The following is a 13,560-nucleotide window of genomic DNA, read 5'->3' as shown; positions in this document are numbered from 1 at the left end:
TCTTACAAAGGATTGATGTCTAGGACATATCAGGAACTCAAAAATCTCAACAAAGAAGCTAGCATTGTAGAGTAGTATGTAATGCTGCCACTTACATCTCTGGTATCCCATATGGCATAAATCTGAGTCCTGGCTTCTCAACTTTTGATGATAATGGCCTAGGAAAGCAGCAGCAGATGACCCAACTGCTTGGCCCTCTGTCACCCATGTAGGTGACATGGAAGGAGCTTCTGGTTTCAGCCTGGCCCAGCTGTAACCACTGAAGCCATTTTGCAGGAGTGAACTAGCAGAGGAAAAATCTTTTTCTGTCTCTCCGTCTCTCTATATAACTCTCACTTTCAAAACAACAAAAGATCTAATTCAGGTGATAAATGGGCAAAGAACCAGAATAGACAGTTCTCGAAAGAAGAAATACAAATGACCAACAAATATATGAAAAATGTTCAATATCCCTAGACATCAGAGAAGTGCAAATCAAAAGCACAGTAATATATCAGCTCACCCATGTTAGAATATCTGCTATTAAAAAGCCAAAGTAACAAATGCTGGCCAGGATAGAGAAGGGTGAACTCTTATACACTGTTGGTGAGAATGTAATTTAGTAGAGCTACTATGGAAACAATATGGAGATTTTTCTAAAAACCGGAAATAGAGCTGACATATTATCCAACGGTTCCATACTGGATATTACATATGTCCAGAAGACATGAGCACATTGTATGAAAGAAATAGCTGCTCCAACATGTTTGTCACAGCACTGTTCACAATAGCCAAGATAGGTAATTAACCTAGGTGTCCATATCAGATCAACAGATCAAGAAAATATGCTATATATACACATAATGGACCACTATTCAGTCATAAAGGGAATGAAATTCTGTCACTTGCAGCAAAATGGGTAGAACTGGAGGACATGATACTAAGCGAAGCAAGCCAGACACAGGAAAGACCAAGTTTTTCATCTTATGTGGAAGTTAAAAAAAACTCAGTTTTAATATATAATGGTGATTACTAGTGGCTGTGAGGAATTGGTGGGGATAGATGGAGTTTGGCTTAAAAAAATAAGCCAAGCTGGGTGTGGTTCACTAATTGTGCTAAATACACCAATATAAAATACTAAAAAGAGAAGGATCTGGTTGTGGATCATTAACTGTGACAAATGTACTGATATGAGATGTTAATAATTGGGTAAGTTGTGTGTGGTTAATTAATTGTGACAAAGATATCACACTAATATAAGTTGTTAATAATAGGGGAAGTTGAGTATGAGATATATGGGAACTCTTTGTACATCTTCACAATTTTTGTTTTTCTTTTAACTTTTATTTAGTAAATATAAATTTCCAAAGTATAGTTTATGGATTACAACAGCTTCCCCCCCCCCCATAACTTCCCTCCCACTTGCATCCTTCCCATCTCCCGTTCCCTCTCCCATTCCATTCACATCAGGATTCGTTTTCAATTATCTTTATATACAGAAGATCAATTTAGTATATATTAAGTAAAGATTTCAACAGTTTGCACCCACACAGAAACACAAAGTGTAAAATATTGTTTCAGTACTAGTTATAGCATTACTTCACATTGGACAACACTTTAAGGACAGATCCCACATGAGGAGTAAGTAGACAGTGACTCCTGTTGTTGACTTAACAATTTGACACTCTTGTTTATGGCGTCAGTAATCTCCCTAGGCTCTAGTCATGAGTTGAAAAGGCTATGGAAGCCTTTTGAGTTCGCCGATTTCGATCTTATTCAGACAGGGTCATAGTCAAAGTGGAAGTTCTCTCCTCCCTTCAGAGAAAGGTACCTCCTTCTTTGATGGCCCCATTCTTTCCACTGGGATCTCACTCGCAGAGATATTTTGTGCTGGCCTGCAGCACAATGAACCGGGTTTCCTGAAACAGAGAGTGGGAATGCGGGGACAAGTGCGCAAAGAATGGAGCCAGGACAAATCCTGATCAAGGCTCGTTTATTCAACAAGTCCAGTAGTATTGAAACATGACCAGTTGTACACAAGAAGGCACACAGAGGATTTACACATCTAAAAGACTTTTGGGGTTACAAAGAGTTCCCGATAAAGTTCTTAACAGATCACAAAATGTTATCAATCATAGATTACAAGGGTATAATAAAACACCTAGGTAATAAATGCTGGTTTCAGGCGTGGCTGATTATCTACATCATCTCTTGTGAGAAGTCTAGCAGTGAGATACTGTTCTTTCTGCCTCTTCCTGGAATCTCCTTAGCCTAATTGTCTGTGCCGGGATGTCTCCATCCATATGTTTAAGTGTAAACAAAAGGGCGACTGCCTGTGGCTGCCCACAATCTTTCATTTAGGTTTTTTTTTTTTTTTTTTTTTTTTTTTTTTGCCAGAGTGTCTTGGCTTTCCATGCCTACAATACTCTCATGGGCTCTTCAGCCAGATCCAAATGCCTTAAGGGCTGATTCTGAGGCCAGAGTGCTATTTAGGACATCTGCCATTCTATGAGTCTGCTTGTATCCTGCTTCCCATGTTGGATTGTTCTCTCCCTTTTTTAATCTATCAGTTAGTATTAGCAGACACTAGTCTTGTTTGTGTGATCCCTTTGACTCTTAGACCTATCAGTGGGATCAATTGTGAACTGAAATTGATCACTTTGACTAGTGAGATGGCATTGGTAGATGCAACCTAGATGGGATTGTATTGGAATACCCTGGCACATTTCTAACTCCACCATTTGGGGCAAGTCCGATTGAGCATGTCCCAACAATTTTTGCTTTGTAAAATAAAACTATTCTGAAATAAACAGTTTATTAAAATATTCCATGTGTTAAGAAAATACAGCATTATGCTTTGACCTATGTATGAGTGTATGTTGTGAAATTATTACAAACCAATTGATTAACAAACCAATTAACCAATCACCTCACAAAGCCACTTAGTTTTTTATTAATTCGAGAGAGATGAGAGAGAGAGAGAGAGGGAGAGAGAGAGAATCTCCCATGCCCTGATTTACTCCTCAAATTACCCCCAACAGGTCGATGGTTCAGGCCAAATCTGGGAGCCAGGAACTCAATTGAGCTCTCAAATGTTCCAATATTCAAGGACTGAAGTACTTGAGCCAAATATCTGCTGCCTCCCAGGGTGCACATTAGCACAAAGCTGGAATTAGGAGTGCAGCTTAGACTCAAACCAAGGCAAACCTATATTGGAAGCTTGCATATCCAGCATTTTAACCACTAGGCTAATGTTAGCCACTCCACACCCCCCCCCCTTTTGTAGTGAGAGCACCTAGGGTCTATGTACTGGGCAAATTTCAATACAGTATTATAGTCACCATGATGTACATTAGATCCCTAGAGCTGTACTCATCATAAAACTGAAGGTTTGTGTCATCTGATCACTATCTTCCATTTTCTCTCACTCCCAGCTCTTGATAACTGCCATTCTAGTCTCCATTTACTATGAATGTGACTATGCTTTAGATTCCATATATACATGAGAACGTGCAGTATTTGTCTTTCTGTGTCTGGCTTATTTCATAATATAATGTCTTCAAGTTTACCCATGCTATCACAATTGGAAAGATTTCCTTCCTTTTAAACGCTGAGTAACATTCTATCACACACACACACGCACACCACAATTTCTTTTTGAAACTTTTTATTTATAAAAGGGAAAAACTTTGTGTATTTCATACATGCAGTTTTAAAAGCATAATGATATTTCCCACCCTACCACCCCTCCCTCCCTCTTTTTCACCCTCCTTCCTTCCTTATTCATTAATTTGTTGAACAACACTGACATTGTTTCTATGTCTTCCCTACTGTGAATAATGCTGCAGGGACTGCGGGAGTGAAAATATTTCTTCGAGAATTTGATGTCAATTCTTTTGGATATATAGTCAGATGTAGGATTGATGGATCACACGGTAGTTGTATTTTTGAAGAACCTCAATAAGACTTTGCATGACATCTCTACCAAGCAACATTCCCACCAGGGATGCACAGGGGTTCTCATTCTCCACATGCTTCCCAACATTGGTTTTCTTTTGACTTTTTGTTAATAGCCATATTAACAGGTATGAGGTAATATCTCACTGTGGTTTTTGATTTTATTTCCTTGATGATTAGTAATTTTGATCATCTTTGATTTAAAAAGTTTCCTAACTATTGTACATATTTTATGGGCTACATTGTGGCATTTTAATGCATATATAAATATATACGAATTCAAACAGTGTAATGAACATTTCCCTTTTTTAAAAAATTATTAATGTAAAGAGAACAGATTTCATAGATACAATTCTAAGACCATAATCATAGTTCCCTCCCTCCATCCCTCACCACTTCTCTCCCTCCCTTCCTTTCTTTCTTTCTTGATCGTGATATAAGATCTTTTTCATGTGTTGTTGGATTTGGTTTGCTGTTTTTTGTCAAGAATTTCTGCACTGAATTAATCAAAGACATTGGTCTGTAGTTTGTTTTTTATGCCGTATCTTTGATTGGTTTTGGTATCAGAGTAATGCTGGCCTCATAAAAAGTTTGACAGAATTTCATACTTTTCAGTATTTTTGGAATAGTTTGAAAAGTATTGGACTTAGTTCCTCTTTACATGTTTTATAGAATACAGTTGGAAAGCCATCATGTTCTGGAGTTTACTTTGATGGGAATTTTTTAAAAGAAATATTTATATATTTGAGAGCCAGAGTTACAGGGACAGGGAGAGGCAGAGAGAGAGAGATCTTCAACCTGCTAGTTCACTTCCCAAATGGCCACAACTGCTTTGGCTGGGCCAGGCCAATGCCAGGAGCCAGGAGCTTCTTCTGGATCTCCCATTTGGGTGGGTTGCAGAGGCCCAAGTTGGGCCATTCTTCACTGCTTTTTCGAGGCTATTAGCAGGGAGCTGGATTGGAAATGGAGCAGTTGAGACTCGAACTGGGTCCATATTGGATGCCGGTGTCACAGGTGGTGGATGTACTCACTATGACACAACACCGGCCACAATGGAAGATTTTTAAGTACTGCTTCAGTGTTGTTGACTGTTATTGATCTGTTTAGATTTTCTATCTCTTCTTGACTTAGTCTTGGTAGGTTATATGTATCCAGGAACTTATTCATTTCTTTGAGGTTTCCCAATTTGTTAGCATACAGTTGTTCATAGTGATTTATTAAAATTCTTTGCATTTCTGTGGTTTCAATTGTAATATCTCGTCTCCTTTTTCATTTTTTTTCTTTAAATTTTTAACAGACAGAGTGGACAGTGAGAGAGAGAGACAGAGAGAAAGGTCTTCCTTTTGCGGTTGGTTCACCTTCCAATGGCCACCGTGGATGGCGCGCTGCAGCCGGCACACTGCGCTGATCCGATGGCAGGAGCCAGGTACTTATCCTGGTCTCCCATGGGGTGCAGGGCCCAAGGACCTGGGCCATCCTCCACTGCACTCCCGGGCCACAGCAGAGAGCTGGTCTGGAAGAGAGGCAACCGGGACAGAATCCGGCGCCCCGACCAGTACTAGAACCCGGTGTGCTGGCGCCGCAAGGTGGAGGATTAGCCTAGTGAGCCATGGCGCCGGCTCTCGTCTCCTTTTTCGACTCTAGTTTTACTTATTTAAATTTTTTCTCACTTTTTTTCTTTATTAGTCTGGCTAGAGGTTGGTTTATTTTGTTTGTCTTTTCAAAAAAACCAGCTTTTTAAAAAGCTTTTATTTAGTAAATATAAATTTCCAAAGTACAGCTTATGGATTACAATGGCTTTTTTCCTCCCCATAACTTCCCTCCCACCCACAACCCTCCCAACTCCTGTTCCCTTTCCCAATTCCATTCACATCAAGTTTCATTTTCAATTATCTTTATATACAGAAGATCAATTTAGTATATATTAAGTAAAGATTTCATCAGTTTGCACCCACACAGAAACACAAAGTGTAAAGTACTGTTTGAGTACTAGTTATAGCATTACTTCACATTATAACACATTAAGGACAGAGATCCTACATGAGGAGTAAGTGCACAGTGACTTCTGTTGTTGACTTAACAATTTGACACTCTTGCTTATGGTGTCAGTAATTTCCCTAGGCTCTTGTCATGAGTTGCCAAAGCTATGGAAGCCTTTTGAGTTCGTGGACATCGATCTTATTTAGACAAGATCATAGTCAAAGTGGAAGTTCACTTCTCCCTTCAGAGAAAGGTACCTCCTTCTTTGATGGCCCGTTCTTTCTACTGGGATCTCACTCGCAGAGATCTTTCATTTAGGTCCTCTTTAAAAACAGCTTTTCTTCAGCCGGCGCCGCGGCTCACTAGGCTAATCCTCCGCCTAGCGGTGCCGGCACACCCGGTTCTAGTCCCGGTTGGGGTGCCGGATTCTGTCCCGGTTGCCCCTCTTCCAGGCCAGCTCTCTGCTGTGGCCAGGGAGTGCAGTGGAGGATGGCCCAGGTGCTTGGGCCCTGCACCCCATGGGAGACCAGGTAAAGCACCTGGCTCCTGGCTCCTGCCATCGGATCAGCGCGGTGTGCCAGCCGCAGCGCACCCGCCGCGGCGGCCATTGGAGGGTGAACCAATGGCAAAGGAAGACCTTTCTCTCTGTCTCTCTCTCTCACTGTCCACTCTGCCTGTCAAAAAAACAAACAAAAAAAAACAGCTTTTCTTTTTGTTAAACTTTTGTGTTTTTTAAATTTTATGTTCTTTTATTTGTGTTCTGATTCTTACTATTTCTCACCTTCTACTGTTTTGGAATTTGGTATTCTCTTGTTCTTCTAAATCCTTAAGATACAGTGTCAGTCATACTTCAATAAACCTATCATGTGTGTCTTGGGGGTAGATCTGTACTTAATAGTTTCACTTCTCTTAAAGAAAAAAAAAAAACTAAGCAGTCTTAGCTAAGGTTGCTATAATGTACCAGAGACTGGGTGCTTAAACAACAGATAATTATTTCTTGCAATTCTGGGGACTAGAAGTCCAAGATCCAGATACCAGCATGGTTGGTTCTCATCAAAGTCCTCTTCCTAATACTTTCCTCAAATGACCTTTCCTTGGTGAGTATATGGTATACAGAGAGAGAGAGAGAGAGAGAGAGAGAGAGAGAGATGGTGGGGGGTGAGGGAAAGAGAGGGTGAGGAGAGGGAGGGAAAGAGAGGGAGAGAAAGAAAAGGGCAGAGTAAATATCTTGTGTCTGATTTTTTTATAATGGCACTAATTCTATCATGGTTGCCTCACACTGATATCTTCACGTAAACTTAATTACATTCCAGTGGCCCCACCCCCTAAAAATCTCATTGAGATTTCACCCTCCAACATGTGAATTTTCAGTGGACTCAAACATTCAGTCCATAGCATTCCCCTCCAGTATATCAATCAATTTACATCTACTGGAAAGACTCAGCAGCAAGCAGAAGGGTCCCAATCCCAACTTCCTGCTTCGGTGATAGAGTAGTAATTCATTGCTAGTAGTGATGGTGAAAGACATTGATTTACAGAAGGCACACTGAGGTCTGACACCTAGAGTGAGTGGTATGCTAAGCAGGTATCTAATGAAGAGATACATTATGGGGCATATTGTTCGAGGGAAGAACAGTAAGACTAGATGTTGAGTGTCAGAGAGGGATCTTAGAGCAGCAGTTCAAACATTTTGAATTTTATATGAGTACATTTTTAAACTTTTATTTAATAAATATACATTTCCAAAGTACAGCTTTTGGATTACAGTGGCTTTTTCCCCCCATAACCTCCCTCCCACTTGCAACCTTCCCATCTCCCACTCCCTCTCCCATCCCATTCACATCAAGATTCATTTTCAATTATCTTTCTATACAGAAGATGGATTTAGTATATACTAAGTAAAGATTTCAACAGTTTGCAACCACACAGAAACACAAAGTGTAAAGTACTCTTTGAGTACTAGTTATACCATTAATTCACATAATGAGCACATATATTTTTAAGTGATCTTGCCAACTTTTTATTTTGGTACGCAAAACTTTGTTAAAAACAATATAACCAAATATCTACCCTTTATTAACCCTCTTCTTTTGCCTTAAAATAGTATTTTAAGGCAAAATGGAAGCAAATTAAAAGCAAAGAATAATCATTGGTCAAAATTCAAAACATACATAAGAAAACCATGTTCATGAGACTAGACAAGAAAAGGGCTCCTTTTTATACCCTTTGCTTTCATCACTCAATTTCCTTCCCATAAGGCAACCATCGTTATTTGTTCCTTGAGCATCTTGCCAGAGATACTCAGTGTTTACAAAAGCAAATACACACATGTGTGTGCATGAGATGTGTTTGTACGAAGGTTTCTTTTCACACTGTTTTTTCCTAAAAGAAAGTCTTGAAAAGCATCCATGTCTGTACATAGTTTCCTAATACTTTCTACAGCTGCATAGTTGTCCCTTACATGTATGCACCAACTTTGTTTAAATAGTCACCTTATTATTAGATGTTTCTAACCTTAGTGCTTCAACTGATTACCTTAGAATACTCTTTGAAAGTGGATTAAACAAGGGTTGGCACTGTAGTGTAGTAGGTTAGGCCACTGCCTGCAATGCTGGTATCCCATATGCACACCAGTTCAAGTCCTTGCTGCTCTATTTCCAATTCAGCTCCATGCTAATGCATCTGGGAGAGCAACAGAGGGTGCCCCAAGTTCCTGAGCCCCTGCATTCATGTGGGAGACTCCCATGAAGATCCTGGCTTCCTGGTCCACTCCCCAGTCCTGGCCACTCCCCAATCTGCACCTCATCAAGTCCTCTGCCATAGGAAGTGAACCAGTGGATAGACGATCCCTCTTGCTCAGTCTCTCATCTCTTTGTTACTCTACCTTTCAAATAAATGAATAAATCTTTTAAAAAAGAAAGTGAATGAAACAATGAAAAGCTCCTATTTTACTTCTGTTTCTTTTCATTTCAAAGTTAATTGACCAACACTTTGCTAATAATAGTTCATATATCAGCCTTTGTGAGATACTTGTATACAGTCCTCCATATTCTTGAAGCCATTTAGTTTTTTAAATGGGCTATTTATTTTTGCCTGCTAGACATTTCCTTACAAAATGAGAAAGTCATCCAAAAAGGTGGCTTACCACAGCAGATGGGTCGCCACTTTCCTTTTACCAACTTGTTCTTTTTCTAACTGTTGTCCCTGTTTTTGACTTTTTGTTGTTTTTTTTTTTTGCTATTATCATTTATAACCAACCATCCCTGTGACATGTAGTTATTTATTATTTATTTATATTTTGATATAGCATTTCAATTTACATGATAATCAAAGGCTTTATTGGGTACGTTAAATAAAAAGTTCAACAAACAAAAAGTTAAAAAAAATAGTCCAGAAGTAACAGGTAAGATAGGTAAGGTTTATAAACAATAAATGTCAAATGAAAAGATGTTTAACTTGACTCATATAAATTTTGAAATAGCAGCACTGTTAATTATAGCCCAAATGTGGAATCTACCATCTTCAGATGAATGCATACATAATATGTGATATACAGATATTTATTATGCATACAGATGGGCTAATTCAAGATGCCAAGTGTAGCAAAAGAAAGAACAAGAGGATTTTACTCTAGCATTTGTGTGATTCTGACACAGTGTGAAAAGTCTACCTTCAAGTACTGGAATATATTAGGCATCTTGTTTCTGCATTTTGGCTTCACTTCTACATTGTTCTAGCTGTCATTACTGCAATCAGTTGTGTGTGTTTCAATATATATCATTCAGGTGTCACTTGAGAATACCTCACCTTATGCCCTTGATGTGTTCTTCCTATCTCCTGCTATGGGATTGACTTGTAAGACTACACCTGATACCTATATGTGTACAACCTGGAAGTATAAATATTTTGGTCAATGGGTAAAACTTTGCCCATTAGGATATAGCAGATGGAAGCTAAGTTCATCCCCCTGGTCATTACCCATGAGTGGGACTGAGTTTACACAATCTCTTTTTTTTTAAATTTTAATTTTAATTTTTTTTATTTTTAACTTTTATTTAATGAATATAAATTTCCAAAGTACGGCTTATGGATTACAATGGCTTTAAAAATGTAATGTATTTAAACAATCAATCTTTTTAACTCAGGTTACTTCAGTAGCACTACTCAAATTGGCTCTCCCTATTTCCTTGAATTCGTTACCTATGTCCTTCATTCTAACTCCTTGAAATTATACTCCAATACAACTTGTACCTAGTGCAAATACAAGCTGATATGAAATAAAACATGATATGATATGAAAAATATGATATGAAATAAGACATGGTAAGCAAGGAATGAATTAAGCAAGCATGATAAAAACAAACAGACAATGCAGATCAGCAATCAGAATCAGGGGCTTAGCAAAAATGAAAGTTTATCTAAGTGTTTTGACAGGGCATGGCCAAGAGAAATCCAGTGAAGTACTCAGCAGTCTAGGCAGGCAGTCATCATTTAGAAGTTTTGATAGTGGAAAGTAATACTCTATGTCAGGTAGGATTCTAATCTCTGTAAAGATGGCAGGAATGCTGCTGGCAAAAGCATTGACCAGAACCCAGGGGACTAATGATGAAAATGTTAGTGATGGCCGGCGCCGCAGCTCACTAGGCTAATCCTCCACCTGCGGCACTGGCACCCTGGGTTCTAGTCCCTGTTGGGGTGCCGGATTCTGTCCTGGTTGCTCCTCTTCCAGTCCAGCTCTCTGCTGTGGCCCGGGAAAGCAGTGGAGGATGGCCCAAGTGCTTGGGCCCCTGCACCCGCATGGGAGACCAGGAGAAGCACCTGGCTCCTGGCTTCGGATTGGCGCAGTTTGCCAGCCGTAGCAGCCACTTGGGGGGTGAACCAACGGAAGACCTTTCTCTCTGTCTCTCTCTCTCTCACTGTCTAACTCTGCCTGTCAAAAAAATTAATGAGGTCAATTGAGGCACATAGTCAAATATGAAATCAAAATTTAATGTCTTGATAGTGAGTCACAAAAGTATTTAAATTTCTTCTATATCCATCTTACCTAAGTTCAGAATAGAAATTGAGATGGAGGTTAGTATGTAGACAGGTGGGCAAAATAGTCCCTGCCATGGGGAAATTAATACTTTCAAGACCAAAGATTGGGAATGACACAGAAATTGATAAGAAAACCGGTATTCCTATACTTTATGACCCCCTGGTGTGTGTGTATGGGTAAACTAGTAACATCTTCCTCATACAGGCTTCACATTTTCTTTGATTCCTACAAATTTCTTCTCCTGTTTGATGAGAATAGTTGGAAGTGCCAGAAAAAAATGGCAATCAGGAATTTACCTTACAATAAATTAAGACGTAATTTTAAATGTATGTTGAACACTACATTGGATTTATAGTCAGGACATCTGACTGTAGGTTGTGACCTTTCATGAGTCATTTGCTTTCACCTAAGTCTCTCTCTGTTTTTGTCTTGAAAATGAGGCGAATACAAAATAAATCTCTGGAAATACAAGTTCTCAGATTTTTTCATTAGACTTGTGTATCAGTATCTATACCTCATCAAGATTATCTAGGTGATTCACAAAGGTTGAAAGGCAAGGGTCTACAACAACCTGCCTTTTAAAATCCGTCTAATTCAATCTTTTCAGCTCTACCTGTAGCCTCTGTTCTGGTGCCCCACCCTACTTTGTTTTGGGGATCTTTATGTATCAATTCCTCTGTCTAGTTTTCTGGACTTGTCAGTTCCATGTATGTATGTATTCCCATACGGGTATGAAATTCCACTTTTTCTTGTGGGTCTTGTTTTGATCCACCAGATTTGTGTTTCTATTGATTTCAATGTATAAATATATATTTCTATATTATACCTATTTCTCTTTAGAACACAATGTCACATCCCTACCCATTCCCCTCAGTCAGCAGTGGTGGGTGAGACCAACTCCCCAAGAAGGAAGTTGGAGAATGTCAGTTTGGATTAAGAAAGCATCACTGAGGTGAGCATGTGACACAGCAGGTTAAACCACTGCTTGGGACATTCTTATTTCATATTGGAGTGCCTAACTCAAGTCTCAGCTCCTCTGCTTCTGATCCAGCTTCCTGCTAATGTATCTAGAAAGGCATCAGAAGATGGCTCAAGTGCTTGTGTCCCTAATACCCATGTAGTAGACTAGATAGAGTTTCTGGCTCCTGGCTTTGGCCTGCCCCAGCCTCAGCTGTTGTGGATTTTCTGTCTGTCTGTCTCTTGCTCTCCCTCTGTCTCTCTGTCAGATGGCTTTTCAAATATGTAAATCAACAAATAATCCCTAAAAAAGAAAAGCATCATTGGGTCATTGTCATGTAAGCCATAGGATTCTGAGTGATGTGCAAGGCAGACGTGTTTCCTCTGTAGAAAACCTTGTTTATTCTCAGTGTTATATAAAAGCATTAGAATCATGAAATAAATTGTCTCTCTGTGTTGTCTCAAAGTTGTCTAGATTAGGTGGGGTGTATTCATTTGTGCTTTATTAAATATCTTATTCCCCTAGGATTAGCTTTTCAGGAGTCATCTAATCCCTTCAGAGTTCCTGGAAGAGAAGCAGAAATCTCCCTTTACTTCCTGGAATCTCGTTTCTGTATATAGGCAAGGAGAGGCTTGGGTGGGTGACTTATACAAAAGTTATTTGGATCTGGCTCTGGAATGTGAGATTACAACTTGTTACAGCAAGCTTTCAAAATGAAATGACTTAGAGAGGTGGTGGAGAGTATGCCTTCCTGCCTAACTTCCTCTTCCATCAGGTGAACACCATGGTTACTTCACTGTTTTAGAGCTAGTGTGTGCAATTTGTTTTTAGTTATGGGTTAGCAGTACAAGTGTTGGTTTTTATTTCTTCTCTGGAAAGGGGCATTTTATAAGCAAGGACTACGCATATTGAGGTATACTATTTAGTCTATATACAGAGTTTAATTTTCTTCCTTGCGTGGTACGACAGAGGCTGTACTATCCACTCCCCCCAAATCACCTCTCTCTCTCAGTACTGTGAGTGTGAATGCCCTTGAGTGTAATATACTTAAGGCCTACAGTTCTGAAATGTGTGTGTATATGTGTGTGATTTATTTTAGTGTCTGTAAAATATAACCCAGGATCTAGTATCACCTGCTTCTCCTTAGTTATGATTATAGTAGGAAATAAATTCATGCACTTAGAATTATATTCACTAACCATGCCTAAAGTTTTCTTAAGGATGAAACTGTCATGGGCAGCACTGTGGCCTAGAGTGTAAAGCTGTTGCTTGCAATGCTGACATCTCATGCGGGTGCCAGCTTCAGTCCCGGCTGCTTCACTTCCCATCCAGCTCCCTGATAATGTGCCTGGGAAAGCAGCAGAAGATGGCCCAAGTGCTTGGGCCCCTGCACCCACATGTGACACCTGGATGAATCTCCTGGATCCTGGCCTGTGGCCATTTGGGGAGTGAACCAACAGATGGAAGATTCTCTCCCTCTCTCTCTCTCTCTCTCTTCCACTCTGCCTCTTCTTCTCTGTAACTCTGGTTTTCAAATAAATATATTTTTAAACTTTTATTTAATGAATATAAATTTCCAAAGTACAGCTTATGAATTACAATGGCTTGCCCCCCATAACGTCCCTCCCACCCGCAACCCTCCCCTTTC

This window comes from Oryctolagus cuniculus, chromosome X, assembly GCF_964237555.1.
Source record: "Oryctolagus cuniculus chromosome X, mOryCun1.1, whole genome shotgun sequence".
In the NCBI taxonomy this organism is placed as follows: domain Eukaryota; kingdom Metazoa; phylum Chordata; class Mammalia; order Lagomorpha; family Leporidae; genus Oryctolagus; species Oryctolagus cuniculus.
The sequence above is the reverse complement of the archived record's forward strand: the minus strand, read 5'-3'. Positions refer to the sequence as shown.